Source organism: Sceloporus occidentalis, unplaced genomic scaffold (assembly GCF_023333645.1).
Source record: "Sceloporus occidentalis isolate IW3139 unplaced genomic scaffold, rSceOcc1.0.p SCAF_5, whole genome shotgun sequence".
NCBI lineage: Eukaryota > Metazoa > Chordata > Lepidosauria > Squamata > Phrynosomatidae > Sceloporus > Sceloporus occidentalis.
In genome coordinates, this window is record NW_028316985.1 from 9,109,331 (window position 1) to 9,115,229 (window position 5,899).

The following is a 5,899-nucleotide window of genomic DNA, read 5'->3' on the forward strand; positions in this document are numbered from 1 at the left end:
TGACCCACATTAAAACCATTATAACTCTTTGATAACACTATAACTGTAACTGTATTTTATGGGACTCAAGCATTCATAGCTTTTGATATCCATGGAGGGTTTTGGAACCAAACCACAGCAGAAGCCAAGAGGAGAGCTGAAATCTGAGAGATGTACGTAGAGGCCTTTTAAAAGATTCTAGCTGTAGAGTTTCTTTGCAGCTGCCCCTGAACAGGCTGTTTGTACAGCCTCTTAAATTCATTTAGATTAACCAGGTATTCCTGCATTATATCTTTACTTATTCTGTGCTGCATTTTCCCTATTGTGTCTTCTGCTCCATTTTCCTCAGATTGAGCATCCTTTGCCTTTTGTGAGAAGACTGAGGCAAAACAAATATGTTGAGTAGTTCTGCCTTTTCCCTGTCCCCTGTTTTCATTTTCCATTTTTTCTGCACAGTGACCCTATCATTTCCCTCTTCTTCCTTTTGCTACAGACATATCCCCAAAAGCCCTTTCTATTGTTCTTAATCTCTCTAGTGAACCAGAGCTCATTCTGTGCTTTAGCTTATCTGACTTTACCCCTATACATGCTCACTATTGGTTTGAATTCCTTTTTGGTTATTTCCACCTTTTTCCATTTCTTATACATGTTCCATTTAAAACTTAGCTCAGTTGAAAGTTCTTTAGTCATCCATCCTAGTTTCTTGAGACACCTCCCATTTTTCCTTCTCATTGGAACTTTTTGAAATTGTGCCTTCAGTATTTATTTAATGGTAAGGCACCAATGGCACACACATTATAAAATAAGTTACTATTAAGATTTCATTGGTAGATCGCTTCTCAGCCTTTTGGCTAAGATCAAGTGAAGATTTCATTGGTAGATTTTTTGTTTTTTGTTTTTGTTTTTTAAAAAAAACATTATTGTGTCTTGCAATGCCTGTGTGCGCGTGTGTGTCAACTTATGGCGACCCCATGAAAATATATAGAAGATTAAAAGAATAAAAACAATACTTCCTCTAAAAAAGCAAATTATGGTACAATTTGTTGTTCTAAGTCTGATATTTGAAATTCACTGTATTCCATCAAATGCTGGGAACAGAGAACTGCCTTAGGTTGGTACTGAAAAGATGATAATGTCTGCCAAAAACAGGATAATAGTTTGATACCTGATTTGTATTCCTGCAGGCTCACCTAAATCCTGACCATCAAGCTGAAGTCATGGCAGTCCATCAAGAGCTCAATAAATCTCCTATTTTTGTGATGTGCCTTAGGTTTTCTAAGTAGGAGGTTTTATTGGAGCAGAACTGATGGACTATGATTGGCTTAGTGGTTAATAAGAGGAACAGACCTGCATTAGTTTAACATATTTGTAAATATGGCCAAATCAATGTTAACTGAATTTGGGAAGTGGTGTGTATTAAATATTTAGGATGTGAGGATAACAAATCTAGGTTTGGCCTCAGGTGGCTGAAAATATAAAATAATGTGAATTAGTGACACATGAAGGCCCAGTTTCGCTGATACTGTTTGCCATTCAAATGGGCTTAGGGATTTGAAGACCTTTGATCTGAGGCTTTGGGTTGGTTGGTTTTCAATGACAACCAACATTTGCTTTCCTGGGTTATAAAAATTCCTATTGTTTTACTCCTAAAGCCACTAAGTAAAATATCTTCTCTCCTTTTGGGAGTACTTCTTGTGAGAATAATTGCTTCTTTTTCTGAATTTCTCTCACTTGTTTTCATTGTCTACTGCCTTCATTTGTTGTCAGTGAGATCACGGTTTGATTCTGTCAAGTCTTGCCATTTTGTTTACTGAATATATCTGAATACATCCATGTGAGATAGTGCGTTGTAACACTGTCCCTTGTTAATCTTTTATTGCATATTACCATGCATGTGACTCACTGAAGAAGCCACAGGTAGCCATGAGAAATGGGGGAGCTTAAGGTTTTTTAAAAGGACAAATATTCACATTGTCTAAATGTTTTCAGTGGGGAAATTTCAGTTCCATGTAACTGATTACTTTGGACCCTTGAATAACATTCTAATTTTGATTTGTTGGTGTTGTTTTGTATTGCTTTCTTCTGTACTTATTTTGTGCATTCCCCACAGAAATATCTCACTTTGGTGTATACATTTAAGGAATAAATAGCTAGAATCTGATTCATCGTACATAGAAGGAGCTATTGTAATAGTTTTAGTAAGCCATGCACAGTAACTTTCTCACTCTTTCTCTTTCTCTGTATATGTATGTGTGTATGCATGAGTGTGTGCATGCACACCATAAAGTACATAAAATTGAGTTAATACTTTAAATAGAAAGAAAAATCATATCAGCTTGAATGCATCTGGCAGACCCAGATCAATAGAAATAGAAATAGAAATAGCAAGTAATTTCTATACTGCTTATCAGTGCATTTAAGCATTTCCTTTGAGGTTTACAATGTGTATGCTAATTGCCGCCAATAATGTGAATGGGTACTTATTTTCACAACCTAGGAAGTCTGCCAGGCTGAGTCGAACCTGGAGCCCCTGGCTGGTATCAAACTCACAACCTTGCAACTATGAGTGAGTGGCTGCAGTACAGGCTGCATCACCAGGGTTTGATCAACATTTGATCAAGATGGAAATCAGTAATTCTATAGAAATTAGACTGCTTGCATCATAAAGTCTTTCTGTGGCCAAATACTACAGCCTTTCATTAGTATAAGAAGCCCTTAATAGCACCCCATTGGTTTCTTCTGCTAGAATCTTGTTGGTTACCAGACCCATTGAATCAGTTGTTGAATGGTGAGTTGACACATAGATAACTCCAATTGATTGAATGGTTCCCCCTAGTTATAACTAAAAATAGGATTTAGGCTATTACAAACTCAAGCAGCTGTCTGTCTGGCCTGTGATGGTGTGGTTGTAATTCTATGCATATTCAGTAGAGATTAAGTCCTATGAAACTTGATAGGCTCCCTTCCAAGTCAACATGCATAACAAATTGAAGACAACTGGTGGCTCAGTAATTCCAGGATAAAAGATGCATGTACACTTGGTTTCAATGTCATCACAGTTCCTACATGTTCTTTGGAAGTTGTCCTTGTGCTGAACCTATACTGGGAATAGGCTCAGCACTGAGACAACCTGGAGCAGCTGTGTCAGCCCTGCTCTTAGAATTGCAGAGCTGCTGTTAAAACTAAGTATGGATTTCTCATCCAAGAATGCCAAAGCCACCAGCGACCTCTGGAATACATGTTTAATCCTCACAATCAGGATTAATATTGAAGTGATTAGACATGTTCATGCCCATAGAAAATGGCTTTTCAGTGCCTATTCTCTCTCTCTCAAGCCCTTGTGGATACCTACTCCATAAAGACAGCAGTATCAATATATCACATTAAAAAAACAAACACCTGGACAAATAAATATTAAAAAAATATAAAATAGGAGTTATCCCAGCACTGGTTTCTATGAAGCCACAGCTCTCTGTTAGGGGTGTTTCACCACTGCTACCCCATGGTATCCATTGGACCACTGATTCCCAAACTTTGCTCCTCCAGATGTTTTGGACTTCAGCTCCCAGAAGCCTCAGCTATCTTGGCGAATGGTCTGGGAATTCTGGGAGCCAGACTCCAAAACACTTGAAAGGCCAGAGTTTGGGAATCGCTGCACCATTTCGAGTAGTGTAGAAAGATCTATCCTGCCAGCTGCATGCTGCTGAGTGCCAAGGTTGTTTAGGTGAACAAGTTTATTTTCATATTTCTCCTTTGAAAATATCAATATTGATGACCCAAATGACCCACTTTCCCTCTACTCTTATATCTCCCTGTTTACATGATGCAGGGCCTCTCCCCATGGATCAAAGAAAGGAAAATTAGGTTGTGCATATATTAAAATAACCCACATCTAAAATTTGTCATTTAAAATTCAAAATTTAAAAATCACCAGGATAAGCCTGCCGGAAGAGACTAGACTTCAGTGCTCTTTTAAATTTAGGTGCTGTTGAATCTCTTCTGGCAGGTCATTCCACAATCTAGGGGCAGCTGAAGAAAAAGTCCTCTGGATGACAGTTGCCAACCTAGTCCTGGCTGACTGGAATAAATGTCCACCAGGGGACCTGAGTGACTATGGATATCTTCACATGGGAAGGCCATTTGCACAACAAATCTGGGCCATCCCTCCCTTAATCCAGTTTTAAAAATGTATTTTCTGATCTTCCCAGAAAATCTGGAGCTCAACAGAGTGATGCTGGATGACTACTTAGAATGCATCCCACTGTGTCAACTACCACCAGCGCCACTGGCATGAGTCATTCCCTCTGAGGTCAGAAAAAGTTGCCCAACCATGTGATCTATGCTGGGTTCCTTGTTGTCTGCCTCAGAGGGAGTGACTGATGCCAGTATCAGTAGGTGCCAGGTAGCACAGTGGGAAGCACATATGAACAACCACCTGGTAGTGTTTTGGCAAGCTTAGGTAATGAAGCCAATTTGGGGCAGATTCGGAGCCAGAATACCCTGGGCTGCCCCTGGAGCATTCTGGCCAGTGTAGACTCACCCTAAACCTGGCAAATGCTGCCTATTCTTCTCTTCTTGCGAGGGCATAGCAGTGTAGTTGAAATTGGGGGAGACCCCTTCATCTGTTGCTGTGGATAAAAATAACTGTCATTCACTGAAGCTGAACATTTGGACATTCAGGAAAGAAGAAAGAAGGCACTTTTTCACACAAAACAGTGTGGAATTTACTACCACAGAATATTGTGATGGTTGCCAGCTGAGAGGGCTGTAAAAAGGGCATTTGATCAATTAATGGGGACTGGGGACAATTTAGAATAACAGCCCATCTTATTCTATATCAGAGGTGGTATGTGGGGGACAAACGGGTGAAGACAGGCAGTGCCATCATACCATCTTGCAGGTGGACTTTCCTTGGGCATCTAGTTGGTCACTGTGTAAACTGAATAAAGGAGGAAGAAGAAGAAGAAGAAGAAGAAGAAGAAGAAGAAGAAGAAGAAGAAGATCACATGGAATATTGTATCCAGTTTTGGACACCACAATTCAAGAAGAATGTTAACAATGAAGCATGTCCGGGGGGGGGGGGGAGCAAACAAAATGGTAAAAGGCCTGGAAACCATGCTCTGTGAAGAGAGACTTAGGGAGCTGAGTATCTTTAGTCTAGAGAAGAGAAGGCTAAGTGGTGACGTGATAGCTATGTTTAAATATTTGAAGAGATGTCATATTGAAGATGGAACTAGCTTGTTTTCTTCTGTTCTGGAGACTAGGATTCATGGAGCAATGGATTCAAACGACAGGAAAAGAGATTCCACTTAAACATTAGGAAGAACTTCCTGACAGTAAGAGCTGTTAAGCAGTGGAGCACACTGCCATGGAAGGTGGTGTAGTCTCCTTCTTTGGAGGTTTTTCAACAGAAGCTGGTTGGCCATCTGTCAGGAATGCTTGGATTGTGTCTTCTTGCATGGCATGGGGTTGGACTGGATGGCTCTTGTGTTCTCTTCCAACGCTATAATTCTATGATTCTATTATTCTACTGTACTCATTGAATTAATGGTTTTGCCCCAAATTCCAATTTCAGGTCACACATGTTTTTAAAAAATAAATAAGAAAAAGCATCCACCTATTTTATGTAAGTTGGATAGGATAGTATGATACTGATTTTTCTAATAATATTTTTTTTATTTCTAACTCACTTCTCTCCAAGGCTTGAGGACAGATACAACATAGATTTAAGTATGTAAAACAATTTTAACACATTAAGCTAAAGCACATAAATGTAGGACAACTTTAAATCATTCAGGACAATTTTTTAATATATATATATATATATATATATATATATATATATATATATATTTAAAATGCATAGTGGCAAATCAACTGAGTAGGTCTAAACTGGTACAATGCTCTTGTTTTCATGTCT

General features: G+C 39.0%; 1 pseudogene; it reads left to right on the plus strand.

Moving 5' to 3' along the window:
• The first annotated feature begins 810 nt into the window (after positions 1-810).
• On the plus strand, positions 811-942 carry LOC149311643 (U2 spliceosomal RNA; annotated as a pseudogene).
• Positions 943-5,899: the final 4,957 nt, after the last annotated feature.